Genomic DNA, 14,684 nt, shown 5'->3' with positions numbered 1-14,684 from the left:
TATATGTGACACCTATTTTATATTATTTAATTTGCCAAAGCATAATAAAAAATACAAAAGTTACCCCTTGCCAAAGTTGCCTCCTTATGGACAGACCTCGATGCAAACAGCCCCTCCTTGTTAATTCTTATGACATAGGCATGTCAATACAACAGGAATTTCAGAGGAACCAGGAAATGGGAAAGTTTGCGACACTCCAGGAGAACCTGTTGCACTCAGAGCATCTTTCCTGTGTCATCAGTCACAAGGATATGTGGGATACGCAGGGATATTACTCAGGGATATGATTTAGTGTAGGGTTTTTAGAGTTAGGGCACTGGTTAGGCTGCTGTTGGACTTGGTGATTTTCAAGGTCTTTTCCAACCTGGGTAATTCTATGATTCTATGAGTCTAAGGATGTGACTTGAGAACAAAGCAGGAAAATAATCTGTGTAGTGAGGAATAAGAGGGAAGGATGCATGCCATGCGACTTCAGGTTGGATATTAGGAAAAAGTTCTCCTCAGAAAGAGTGGTCAAGCACTGGAACAGGTTGCCAAGGGAGGTGGAGGAGCTGCCATCCCTGGGGGAGTTCAGGGAGATGTGTCACTGAGGGACATGCTTAGTGGGCATGGTGGGGGTGGGCTGATGGTTGGACTAGATGATCTTAGTGGTTTTTCCAACCATAATGATTCACAATTCTATGCTGTTCAGTCTTCATCTTCCTAGATCTAACCGCTTGAAAAGCCTGTAGAGATTTATTTTTCTTATCTCTTGGCATGGTTAGCTGAGTTTAGAGTAATGCTCTGCAGGTGATTTGAGTCCAAAATTGCTGTTAGCACCAAAAAATCACCCAGCGTGCAGATGGGTTCATGACTGTCTAGCTATGGGCTGGATGCAAATTTGAGGTGCTTGGGAAGTGAAGTCAGGAGCTGTTTGTGCAAGTGACTCGTGCTGCTGCTCTGAGTTAGGCCAGCTGATGGGCACGAGAAGAGTGAGTCAAGAGCCAGCTAATGCTTGTGGCTGAATTTGCCCTTGTGATGTAGCCTTGCTTTTAACACTCCCCTTTCAAACCAAATCAATGGCCTCAGTGGGATGAGCAGATCCTAAGACTACCAGCAATGTTCCCTTCTTGTCCTGGGTATCTGCTTGAGCTACCACCTCTCTGGATATGGTCACTGCCAAAATGATGCATAAGAAAACCCTGTGTTTCAGCTCCATGGATGTAGAATTCAATATCTATTTCCATTTTATGCATGCACAGAACAAGTTTACTATAAATACGAACCCGTGTCCATAATAGGCAAGCGGGGAAATTTGAAATGGGTATTTCCAAGAGTATGTCAACAAGATATGGTGAGTCACAAACTGCGGTAAGATAAACTCAGCATTTCCTTTGTTTTGTGGGTTTCTGCATTGACACAGCCTTGAAAGTGTTACACATGGGCAGCACCCATCTTTGCAAGTAGGAGAGAGGAATGGGAACACTGAAGGCTGACAGGTCTGTGGAATGACTACTAAGATCATCCAATCCAACCATCAACCCATTCCCACCATGCCCACTAACCATGTCCCTCAGTGCCACATCTGCCCTTTTCTTCAAAGGCATGGTGACTTTATCACTTCCCTGGGTAGCCTATTCCAACATCTCAACTTGAGGGTACTGAACTTGTTGGTATTGTTTTAGGTATTTCTACATTTTTAGCCTTTGGAGTTGAACCATATCTTGTTGCCCTCCTTGGATCTCAGGGTCACCACAGTAGAAAACATGGATTCACCAGATTGAATACAGAGTATTGCATCTGGGCAAAGGAGAATAAATGTCACCACCAGCTTCTGGGATTGATAAACCCTAAGTCAGAACTTCCTCAGGCTCACACAGGAGGTATTGGAGGCAAAACGATGGGTTTGAATTGAACAATGGCAGCACTTGCAGACACTGTGAAGTCTGTGATGGAAATGGCTTGGAGCATCTTGATCTAACACCGATGTCAGACTTGCTGTGAGTAGAATTTTGGACTGTTCAGAGCTCCCTTCCAATCTCAGACTTCCCATGATAATCATTCTTCTTCTTGCCTTGGCTTTGCAAGACATGAAGTGTAGTTTCAGAGTATGGATGCTGACCCCACAGGAGCAATGAAAGAAGATACTGATGTTGAATTTACCAACTACATCTCCTTTTTCCCCTCCTCTTTTTATTCATTTATTTATTCATCAACTCTGTATCTGTTTGCAAGGAAGTCTGTATTATAAAATTATTCATGAACACAGTGCTATAGCACCCAAATGAGGTAGGATGGAAGCAGTCAGCATGTCAAGTCCTATCTCGAATGGACTTGAGTAAGGACATTATGAGGAAGTCTTACTGAGAACAAGACCAAAATACAGGAAAACGAAGGTAGATCTGGAACAATCAGAACTAACATCAAGTTTAGAGCTCATCTTTGATAGCTTTGTTCTTGTTTTTAAGACAGTCGCAGACCTAAATCACAGGAATCATCACAAAATGCACTGCCTGATATAGTTTGGTTTTCTTGGTGGTAAGGTGGATTTCTGATAAATGCAGAGCTGTTACCATCAGCCCCTAAAGTGCATCCTGGGAGGTTTGCCACAGGAAATACAACACCGAATGTGACTTGTTCTTTCTGTATCATTTTTATACTAACTCCTAAATCTTCCCCACGGACACTGATGGATGCATTACTGGGAAAACATGTGGGTAGTAGCACAAACTTGTCATCAAAATCCACGCATTTGCTTGAGGCAAATCTTTCAAAACATAATTCTACCAAGGATTAAAACAGGTAACACCCCTCTTTATTGTAACCTAGGGCAACTGCTCAGCCTGATTTATTCCATTTCAGAGTTGATCTCTGCTGCACATCACTGGTGCCCTACAGCTATTTGGATATTATTTGTCAGTGCATATAACATGAAGTCTTATGTTCATACAGGACTCTTTATCCGTGTGTCATGCTCTACGTTGAACTTTTATTTTGCTCTTGGAAACCACTCTAACATTCAGAAGAGCTAATAGAAGAATGGACTTAATGATATTATTTACTCTCAATCTGCTCCTCCATGCTCTGAATTACACTGTCATCCAGCATCCATTCAGGCAGCTCATCTAGGTAGCCTTTAAAAGGCTACATGTTATTTATTCTCGGTCATCCAAACAAACTGGCCTGCAGGAACAATTTGTCCCCAGAGATAAGAAACGAACATTTACGAATGGCAGGTAAAAACTGATAGCTTTCTGCTTTCTCCATCAATTACACATTAACCTCCAGGTAGAAGAATATTTTCCATGAAAGCTACAAACACTGCAATTAGTGTTTTAGGTTTCATTATGGCAATAAGGCTAGATATCACTATTGATAAAATTGGAAGGAAAAGCAATATGGAGGTTACCTTATCTGCCTCCTGCCCAGTGATGCTCAAGGAAATACACACACAGACTCCGGGCTTCCTTGTTTCCTGACAAAATTGTTGAAGAGTTCAGGAGTTGGACTCAATGACCAGAAGTTGGACTCAATGATCCTTATGGTTCCCTTCCAACTTGGGATATCCCATGATTTTAACCAAAGCCATCCTGGAAGCCCAGCCATCCCACCATCCCATCTAGAAAGCTGCTAGACCATCAACCATCTGTATCAGCAACCAAATACTGGGCAATTGGATTTTACATTAAAAAAAAAAGTGACTATTTTTTAACAGTGCATTTCACTCCATCCCATCCAGGGCACTCTGAGGATGTCAGCACGGAGGAGGACATCCTTCCCTATGCATGTTGTGCACGATGCTCAGATACTGCACCGCAGAAGGGGCTTTCCCCAGGAAGTGTGGTTTCTCTACCCTGCATTATAAGAGGGAAAGCAAGACTGAGAGGTTTTCTGGTCATCCTTTTAGGAGAAGGAAAGCTGTCCTGATCGGTGTCAGCAGCCCTGGTGCAGGAAGTGGGCTGTTTGCAGTGTGTGCTAGATCTGTTCTATCGCATGTAGGAAGTGGTGTAGCACTTCCCTGTACACAGCAGTTACCAACACCACAGCACCTTGGTTTCAAGTTGGGGACCAGCAAACTCTGCAGTTTGAAACCTTACCCCAAAGCTGAAAAGTTCTTTGAAATGAACTAGAGAAGTCGGTGAGAGCTGAACTGTAAATGAGGTTTTGCTGGCAAAACACTATGGTGTTTGCTGAATTGCAAACAGGGGAAATGCTTTATGAGAAATATCAGACCTGGTTCTTCTTTGATTTGACTCCATTGTTTTGAAGAGCAGCCTGTTTATGGTTGCAGACTCATAAATCCTCTGCCTTCGCCTCCCTACCTGGATATGACCAACACAAGTGAACCAAAGAGCATAGCAGATGGACCTGGAAAGGACTCTTAGCCCATCACCAGCCTTCATAAACATTCAGCATAAAGTATGCCATTCCTGGCAGCTGCCTGGCCCATCTCCTCATAACAATTTACTTAGTGTGGATTTTACTTTACTCCATTGCATGCCCAGGCAATGCATGCCTACCAGCATGACCTAACTGCACTGGCTGCTCTTACTGCTGGGATTTTTTCCTAATGTAAACCCTAAATACCCCTGCTGTGACAGTTGCTGAAAGGTTGATTTAATGCTCGGTGCACCAACAGGTTGGATAGAAGGAAAAACTTCTTCTCTGAAAGGCTGGTCAAGTACTGGCATAGGCTGCCCAGGGAGGTGGAGGAGCCACCGTCCTTGGAAGTGTTCAAGAAACATGGAGATGTGGCACTGAGGGATGTGGTTAGTGGGCATGATGGGGATGAGTTGACACTTGGGCTGGTAGATTTTAGAGGTCTTTTCCAACCTTAATAAAAGGGGAGTTCGTCATCTTTCCTGTGCCACAAGCTGTAATTCCAGACAACTCAACAGTGATATAGTTGAAAGTATCTCAGAGAATTATAGAATGGCCTGGGTTGAGAAGGACCGCAATGATCATCCAGTTTCAACCCCCCTGCTATGTGCAGGGTTGCCGACCACCAGAACCATATCCAGCCTGGCCTTGAATGCCTCCAGGGATGGGGCATCCACAGCCTCCTTGGGCAACCTGTTCCAGTGTGTCACCACTTGAAATATATTTCACCATTGAAAATATATTTTATATGAGACAGGAAACGGGAAAAATATACAGATTCCCTCTTTCTTTTAGGTCCCAAGCACTGCTCTTTCTCTTTATTACTAATTTATTAATAATCATTATTCTTTAAGAAATATATTATTTGGAAGAGCTTTGCAACTCAGATTTGCAGTTGCTTGTAGCTGAACACAAGTTAAGCCTGTGTGCTTAACTTCTTTCTCAATTTTAAATAAATGATAATGAGAGATCACAAGAACAGAGCGACCCAAACTGAAGGAAAGAAGAACCATTACAGGCAGGGCAAATCTCAAATTCTTCATTGACCTCAGCCTCAGGAGGTGGCACACAGAAAGTAAAAACTAGGTCAGCTTCGAAAATATGAGCCTCAGAGAATACACGGAGCATGCTGAGGCTAAATCAGAATGCCCAAATCATGCAACTAAACAGATCTGGGGCAATGGAAAATCCCTTCTTACGTGCACTGACCGTCATAATATGACCCAGAGGAACTTTAACCTGCTGCAAAGCGCAGAGGGGAGGTTACTGATGGGTGACACCATAAAGCTGAAAGAACCCAGAAGCTGGAGGCGCCTTCAGTTTGCTTGAGTCCCAGGGAATTTTCTGGGATGTTTAAAAATAACACTACATGTTATGTCGAGGAGCTTGAGCAGCATGGGAAGATGCTCTCAGGTAAATAAAAGGAAAAAGACATGATCTTTTAAGAAAGGATTGGAAGGGCAAGATGAATCCTGGAAATTATAGACTAGAACAAACTTCATTTCACTCCAGAACAACTTCTGAGACCAACTGTCTAAAAGCATCTGTAGAGGGATATAGGTGTTTGTTAAGACCACATTTTCTCTATTCAGTCTGATTTCCTTGAGACTTGGTGACAGGCCTTGTGAGTAAAGGAGATACAGGAAACTTCACATCTCTTCTCCTCACAAAGACTTTGGATCTTGCCTCCCTTGACATTGTCTGAGAGCCAGGAGGGTGGTGCAATGCATTAGGATAGGTGTTGCATTGCATCCTGCAATGTCAACCCCATCCCACACCCACAGCCAACAACAATCTGGTAAGGGCAGTACAATGGATAGGGAGGTTTCTCTCACTGTAAAGAGTATTAGAACAGGCTCCCTCGGGAGGTAACAAGGTCTCTATTATGAGACATCTTTCAGGTAAACCATAAGCATAATTGCTTCTGGGTTTTAGTTGGGAAATATATGGGCTGACCTTTGAGGCCACCCCAGTGTCTTTTCAGTTGCCATCACAACCCTGTAGATTTGGTCTTCAGCGGAGGGAAATGGTGATACGTCCTTGTCAAACAAACTTGCAAAGTGCAAGGTTTTGCACTTGGGCCGGAAGAACCCCAGGCACCTGTACAGGCTGGGAGGAGTTGTCCTTGAGAGCAGCTCGGCAGAAAAAGACCTAGGGGTCCTGATAGATTAGAAACTTAACATGAGCCAGCAGTGCGCTCTGGCAGCCCGGAAAGCAAATGAGATCCTGGGCTCCATCAGGAGAGGGGTGGTCAGCAGGGATAGGGAGGTGATTGTCCCTCTCTACTCTGCTCTTGTGAGGCCCCATCTGTTGTACTGTGTCCAGGTGTGGAGCCCTCAGTACAAAAAAGATATGGAGATTTTGGAAAGGGTCCAGAGGTGGGACAGGAAGATGATCAGGGGGCTGGAGCACCTCCCCTATGAGGACAGGCTGAGGGAGTTGGGTTTGTTCAGCCTGGAGAAGAGAAGGTTGCGAGGTGACCTCATTGCAGCCTTTCAATACCTGAAGGGAACTTACTCCCAGGAGGGGAGTAAACTCTTCGAAAGGGCTGACAATAGCAGGACTAGGGGAAATGGTTTTAAGTTGAAGGAGGGAAGATTTAGGTTGGATGTTAGGGGAAAGTTCTTTACTAGAAGAGTGGTTAGGTCCTGGAACAGGCTGCCCAGTGAGGTTGTGGATGCCCCATCCTTGGAGGTGTTCAAGACCAGGTTGGACGGGGCCCTGGGCAACCTGATCTAGTAAATGTATATGTTTGGTGGCCCTGCCAGGCAGGGGGGTTGGAACTACATGATCCTTGAGGTCCCTTCCAACCCGGGTAATTCTGTGATTCTGTGTGATTCTGTGAAACCATGACAGTCCTCCCCCAGGTCCTTCAGCTCAGTTGCGTCCCTCACAACAGCAGTGATGAAGACATTTCTTGCTATTCCTGAACCACTTGTGGAAGGAACAAAGGACAACTCTGGGTCAGCTGTCCCTTCTTCTTTCTTTTTATTCAGTCTTTTAAGCATCTGGATCTACCAGAGACACTAGTTCCTTGAGTCACCCTTCCTTCTCTCTTCCTTGAACACAAAAGACTCAAGATCACAGAGGGTGAGCAAAATGTGTAGATGCTTTCCATTTAAGTCTTCCTTCAATCACCAATTCAGATGCCATAATGATTTCACTAGGTCACCTAACAAAAGATGCGCCTGCAACTGAAGGTAGTAGAGGTATCGAATAGAGATATTTGCTGGGAAATAAGAGGAAAATAAATAGGATCCAATGAAAGGGGGCTGGCTATTTTAAGGCAGCTGTCAGCCAAGTCACCTACTTCAGGAACTCTGGAAGTGGCAACAACTATAGTCAAAATACATCATGAAAAGGGAGAAACAGACCAAAAGAAAAGCACTGAACTCAGCAGTTCCCTGTCCATCACAAGGCAGGCTGTGCCCAGGGACTGAAGTCCCACAGAGTGAGGCTTTCAGATCTATGTGATAAGCAGAACATGGCGACTCCTCTTTGTCATGGGCCAGCACAGGCAGATTTGGGATCCTGCTGTGTTTTTTGAAGAGAAGTTTAACTGCACCACTTTCATTTCTAAACCCTTCCTGAGTGCTTGTATCAACTAAAAGCCATTTAAATGAAAAGAGGTGATAAGAAAGGTGAACAACAAAAGTTGAGGGAGGGCATACGTGGGAGAGGAAGGCAGATGTATTTTTGGGAGAACTAGTGAAGAAGAAGATGGGAAAGTGTTTGTACTCCGATATTCTGATGAAACATAGCAGCAATATGAGTGATGCAGAAGCCACAGGCAAGGCCTTCAAAAAGGATCTTTTAGAGAAGAAAGGAGTAGATGGTATGAATGAAGATCGTGTACCAAAGACCCAGCCATTGGGAGAGAAAGCTTGCCTCCAGTGTACAGGGAGAGCTCAGGAATTATGTTTAGACCTACACATGTTTTCTCCCCCTTAGGTGAACCTATTGAACAATGAGAATGGTGATAAACAAAGGTAAGCTCACAGCTTGGATGCCCAGGCAAGATAGCATGTAAAACCTGTAATGCCTCAATTATGCATGACTCAAATTGGATGATGAGCAACATAACGCTGTAGGACACACTGTGAAACACTTAAGCGTGACCAAACTCATGCATGCCTACTAATATTCAGCATTCAGTTCTGGAGAGGTTGCAAGAGGTGGCAGTTCCTCGACATTAGCACTTGCTGGACACCTCCTGGATTTGCGGTCTGTGCATCCCATGGTGATTATGGCTCCCCAGGACAGGGATCAGCTCATGTATGATGGAAGTGCGGTTGAGAAGATGCTGAGATTTGAAGTTCAAAGCCCCACAGAAGAGCAGAAAGGAGGGAACCCACACAGCTCTGCAGGGGCTGAAATATGTGAAAGGGAAACTACTGCATCTGTGTTAAGTGGTTTCTTGCTCAGAGTTGGGGGAAACGTATGGTTGCAAGTTGCTTGCTGGGCAGAAGGTATTAGTCATGTTCATAGGGGGTGTCCCAGAGTTACTCTAGTGCCTGGTAGGACTTTCCCAGCTACTCTAGGATTTGGGCTGAGCCCCCACGTCTGAAACAGGAATGGAAGAGACTAATTTATTTTCCTGGAAAGCAAAAGGGGAAATTATTTCTCTTCTTTCATAAACACTGCCCACGCACATCTACTTGAGGGAAGGAAGCTCCTTTCCGCATGACCCACAAACTGTCCAGAGATGAGGAAGATGAGGCACGACTTGGAACTGTTGTCCTCAAAGTATCACCAACAGTTCATAGTGGGAACCCACAGTCACACAAATGAAGCCTATCCTGGATTTGCAACAAGGGGTTTGCTGTGGATTCCCCATCCCTGGAGATGCTGAAGGCCAGGTTGGATGGGGTGCTGGGCAGTCTGATCTAATTGGGGGCAACCCTGCCTACAGCATGGAGGTTAGAACTAGATGATCTTTAAGGCCTTTTCCAACCCAAGCCATTCTATCATTCTAATTCTATGGTTTTATACTATATATATATATATATATGGTTTTATACTATATATATATATATATGGTACTATAACAGAGACATGGGTGAGTGACCAACCTCATTATAACTCAGCACCCAGGGGAATTTTCCACTGTGAAATGGGGGATGCTTCTCTGAAGAAGAAGATTGACTTAACATCCTATGTGCCCTTCTAAGTGGTGACAAAGGTCTGAGATACTTGAGCTTACTCAGCAGGCTCACTTGTGCGTGCGGGAAGATGAAGTTAGGCAGAAAGTATTTTTCAAACAGGTGATCCCTCTCAGCATTATCTCAGAAGGATTCAGGCTCTGATTTCTTGACAGATTGTTGATGTCCAATGGCTAACAGAAATCCCAAGAGAAAATATTAGCCATGGCTGGGCAGAAGGGAGGGAATTTTCCCTCCAGTGTTCTAAGCTATGAAGAGCTTTAGTTATGCACAGGAAACTTGATGACTGAGAGCGTGTCGGGTTATCAGCATGGCTGCTTACAATGAGAAAGTGAAAAGCAGAAGCTGAGAAGGTCACACAAACCATTTCTCACCCTCAAGAGTGAAAGGAAAGCACATTCTTCTAATATACTGACATCCCTTTGCAGTCAGGGGGTGAGAGCAGTGCCTCAGTAAGCTGTTCAGATTTGCCCAGTGCTGGAATTGAACAAACAGCCCCTGTGTATCAAGCCCAGCCATGGTCCTACCTGGTATAGGATGGGGGCTGGAGGCTGCTCCAAATCTGTAATCCCTCCCCATGGAGAAATGCAAAGAAATTCCAGTATAGGAGATACGGAGGGAAGTAGATGAAGAACCCCAGTTTCCTCGAGGAAGAGGGTGAATCAGAAGGTGTGTATGAGCCCCACAGTTACCAGCACAAATGAGTACTGCTTGAAAAAGCAGCAACTGCAGCTCTTTATCTGAAAAGAAAAAAAGAAAAGGCCTGTTGGAATGACTTTCCTATCTTTTCCCCCATGTAAAACTGATATCTGAGCAGACGGTGTCAAAAGTGGAGCTATGTAGCACTTCGTTAATCAGCACAGATCTGGCTAAGTGATGTATCTCCCCATCCCTTCACATCTTCTCAACTTTGTTCAGCCATGGTCAGCAGGAGGTGAGGGCAGGAACAAGATACAGGCATCCTGACACAGCGGAAAATATAAAAAGCCTTCATGTAGCTCTCACAGCTGTCTGTAAAACAAACCTCATTTACATTTCATTGCTTGGATTAATGCATGCTCACATTTCAATTCAGAGATGCTGCTGCAAGTCGCAGTCCCAGCAGCGAAACAAAACAGCAGAGCCGAACATGTGAAGACAGGATGTGTAGTTCTGCTGCTAAAAGGGAGCCCAGAAACTGAATGCAAAAGGAAAAACAGGAAAATAGAAAGAGAAAAGAAAATAAGAAAAAAGAGAGGAGAGGAGAGGAGAGGAGAGCGAGGGAGAGGAGTAGGGAGAGTGAGAGTGAGAGGAGAGGAGAGGAGAGGAGAGGAGAGGAGAGGAGAGGAGAGGAGAGGAAAAGGAAAAGGAAAAGGAAAAGGAAAAAGGAAAAAGGAAAAAGGGAAAAGGGAAAGAGGAGGGGAGGGGAAAGGAGAAGTCTGTATGGGTGGGAATAAGGAAGGTGGGAATGAGGTGGTTTCAGTTTATGATTCTTCTGGACAAAACTGCAGCCCTTGGGCAGCCCTTGTGATCTGCCCCTCAGCACGGGAGTCTGCAGAACATGTTATTTAATCCACTCGTTCTCAAATAGCAGAAGGATTCAGACACCACTTTCTGGAGAAAAAAATAAGTCTGAAAGGAAAAAAGGAACAAGGAAAAAGAAAAAAAAAATGGAGAAAAGAAAGAAGAAAAAAAAAGAAAAAAAAAAAAAAGCAGTGCCACTTGTTTTTGCTGCAGGAAGTTCTCACTAACGAAGAGAAAACAAAGTTCCTTTTAAAAACAAAGCCTTCATTAGCACTTCTTGTTCTTAGATCACCATTGGAGCCATCTCACCATCTCATCCTTGTTTCTGCCTGTGAACTGGCCGGCTGCTGCTCCTGCATACGACAGAACTCCCCAGCTGCAAGGCCTTCCACTTCTCTGATAATAATAACGATGCATTTTGCCTCTTCTTTGCCCTCCTGAGGTTGTTTTTTTCTCAAACAGGATCTCCCTCCACACTCAAATCACTTCTGCTGGCACTAATTTCAAGCTGTTTGAATTAACATTCTAACAACAGCCAATGTTTTATCTACTGATTCCAAAACACCATTTACTGGCAGACAAACAAACCTATTTCCTCACCATAATGGTGTTTCATATGCCCCTGAACCTGCTCCATACCTTCTTTGCTGGTGATATTCCTTCCCCTCTGTGCTCACAGTTTTACTGCTCTCCCAACTATTCCTTCTTTGTACAGTTACAAGTGCTACCAGAAGGATCCAATCTGGCTGTAGTTGATGCAGACTCACCACCGTGGTCTAAAGGTGCTTGGGATCTCTCTAAAGATCTTCCCACCCATGGATCACTGCCTTTAGCCCAACAAATAAGCACCAAGCCCCAGCCACATGGTTCTGCTTCATCCCAATGAGCCGAGCAAACACTGGTAGTATGGCTCTGACATTAAACAGCAAGAGTAAGACCTGGAGGTATAAAACTCCAAACCACTACTATTTACATAAGAGCAAGACAGAATTAAAGACATATGTCAGTACAACACTTAGCCCGGCAATATGGACATGGTGCATGGGAATAATTTCATCTGTGGCTTCCCACAGAGTTGCCCTCAGATGCATCTTGCCCTGAGGTTTGCACAGCCCTTTGCAAACCTTCTGCCCCATCCCCTGGTGAGGAATCACTGCAATTTGCCATGAGTGAGATCCTCACTAACAAAATGCCCTGAAATTTCTCTGTGGGAGAGACAGGATTGAGACAAACAGCACATTCACCTCTATTCTGTCAGGTTGGCAGAGAGCTACAGCCTTCGGCTGGCCAAAGCAGCAAGCCCTGGCATTTCTGATCTGCGCTACCTGCTAGGAAAGAATTGAGATGATTGAAGCTTGTACCGACATGGGCAGAACTGTGGCAGCAAGATTTGTTATTGAACTAAACTCCTGGCAGCTGCTGGTGAGTAGGTTGACTTTGCATCAAAAACCTCTTGGAAGGAGGGATGGCAACTGGAAAACATCACAGGATACACTTATTTTGAAGTGAAACATCAGACTGAACCAGGCTCCAAGCAACCTGATCTAGCTGTAGACACCCCCAGTCACTGCAGGGATTATTGGGCTAAAAGACCTTTAAGGGTCCCTTCCAACTGAAAGGATTCTATGATCCTAGGAAATCATCCCAATCTGTAGCTGAATAACACTCAGCATTAGGTTTCCCCAGAGATGTGGATGGGCCTAAAGGTGGGCAGCATCCAAGCCAGACCCAAGGAAGAACTCAGTATCTCAGTGGATGCAAAGGAAGAGGAGAATCCTCCACATATCCAGCATCCCACAAATCCACACCAAGGGTTAATACTCTGTAAAACACTCTACCCCCAAAAGCATTGGGCATCTCCTCTGCAGAACTAGTGGTGCCCAAAGACCCCACCCAACCCCAGCAGCCAGGATCTCTCACCACGAGGTGTCACAGACTCATAGAATCCCACTGGAGGACATGGTCCAGCATCATTTCAGCTGCACCATTTCCCCATGGCTTTCATTCAACACCCTTCACTGGAGCTCTGCCCAGTTCACAGTGAGAAACGTGATTCCTTATCTCAACAAAAGGCGCTGTAGATGGGTGCTTCTGCTCACCACCACCACCACTGCCTGCCCTGGAGTCACACTGATGCTGTTGCAGCTCTGTGCACACGGTTCTGCTTCCCTCTAGTGACAATGTGGCCTCACATCAGCGCAGGATGATGGCAGAGCTTCATCTGGTGAAAGGTCTGCTTTTTCCCTATGATCTGGGAAGATGTGGACTCAGGATTGGAGCCTTCTTTGCATTCACCAAGGACATGGGATGGAAGCATCTCCTTCCCCATTGAGATGTGTAGAGCTTCATATGGGAGATTTTGTGTTCCAGGCATAATCTACATTTCTCTGTCCACATCCTCTTCCCATGTCTGTTCATGCACATTGCTGACATGCTCATGTCCCTTCAGGAGGGTGATCCAGGAGGGAGGAGCTGAGCAGAAGACAGCTGGTGGAAGCTGTAACCCCCCTCACACATAATATATGACACACAAAGAGAGTCCTTTGACCATTTATGCTCATATTCATCACCTGCTTTTCCTACAGCTGCATCATGGAGTAGATGGCTCTTCACTAAAGTGCCAACCATGATCCAAGCATACACTGGCTTTACTCCTGGTGCCTAAACTGTGAGGCCCCCACCACGGATTGCTTACTGCTGACTTATCTGCTTGCTTAGATCTGCTCCCTGCGCATTTATCCAGCAGGAGTCAACTTCCCTTGGCCACATAATTGAATGTTTCTGTCTCCACTGAGTTTTCTGCCTCATCACAGCCTTGTTTCGGGAAAAGGGGCTTTTCAGGGAGGTGATTCACTGCTCTGTGGATTTTCCTGCATATTCAATCCCTTGGCTTGAATGCTGCTTTTTGTAGTCCAGGGCTTGCTCTGTCCCCTCCTTGTGTTACTGCTTCCCTGATTCACCCATCCCTCAGAGCAAACTGATTCACTGTAGAGGTTTATTTTTGGCTTCCAGCTGTCGCTCTCCTCACAGCTGTGTGTCCCTCCCCATCCCCTGATGCCATCTCTCTCCTCCAGATTTTCCTCCTGATGCTTCTGACCGCATCCCTCCATCCTCCTTCCCTACCTTCTCTGTGCAATGCTGGCTATTTTAAGGAGCCCACCTGCACATATTTACATACTAGTTAGCTCTCAGTAGCCCTTCCTCTTTTTATTTTCTCTCTTGAGTTCTGTTTGCTTCATGTTTGGAAGGGATAAAAAGCCAGTAGCCACGATTTAACAGGTCTTTAAATCATTTAACAACTTCAGCACTGTATGCATAAGGTTTCTAGAATGGCTTTTGACCATCCTGCTCAGGAAACAACCCCAGTGCAGCTAAAGGAGCTGATGTCTGCAATGGGGTGAAATCAGTGCAGCTGCAGGGTTGGGGGGGGGGGATGAAGAGGGGGAGGATTTCAGCAGCCTGATGTCAACAGCAGCTTCTACAGCCAAAACGTGGGTCTGAAAATCCCCAGTTCAGCTGTTATTTAATCCCAGAGATATCTCAGTTCTGCAGATGCCGTTAGTGTGATGGTGATGCTCACCATGCTGAAGGCCATTCTGTGGGCAGTGCAGGGGAACTACTGAAACCTTCAACTCCTGGCAAGTCAAGCCTTCCTGGATT

This window comes from Coturnix japonica, chromosome 1, assembly GCF_001577835.2.
Source record: "Coturnix japonica isolate 7356 chromosome 1, Coturnix japonica 2.1, whole genome shotgun sequence".
NCBI classification, from domain to species: domain Eukaryota; kingdom Metazoa; phylum Chordata; class Aves; order Galliformes; family Phasianidae; genus Coturnix; species Coturnix japonica.
Note: the sequence above shows the minus strand (reverse complement) of the source record.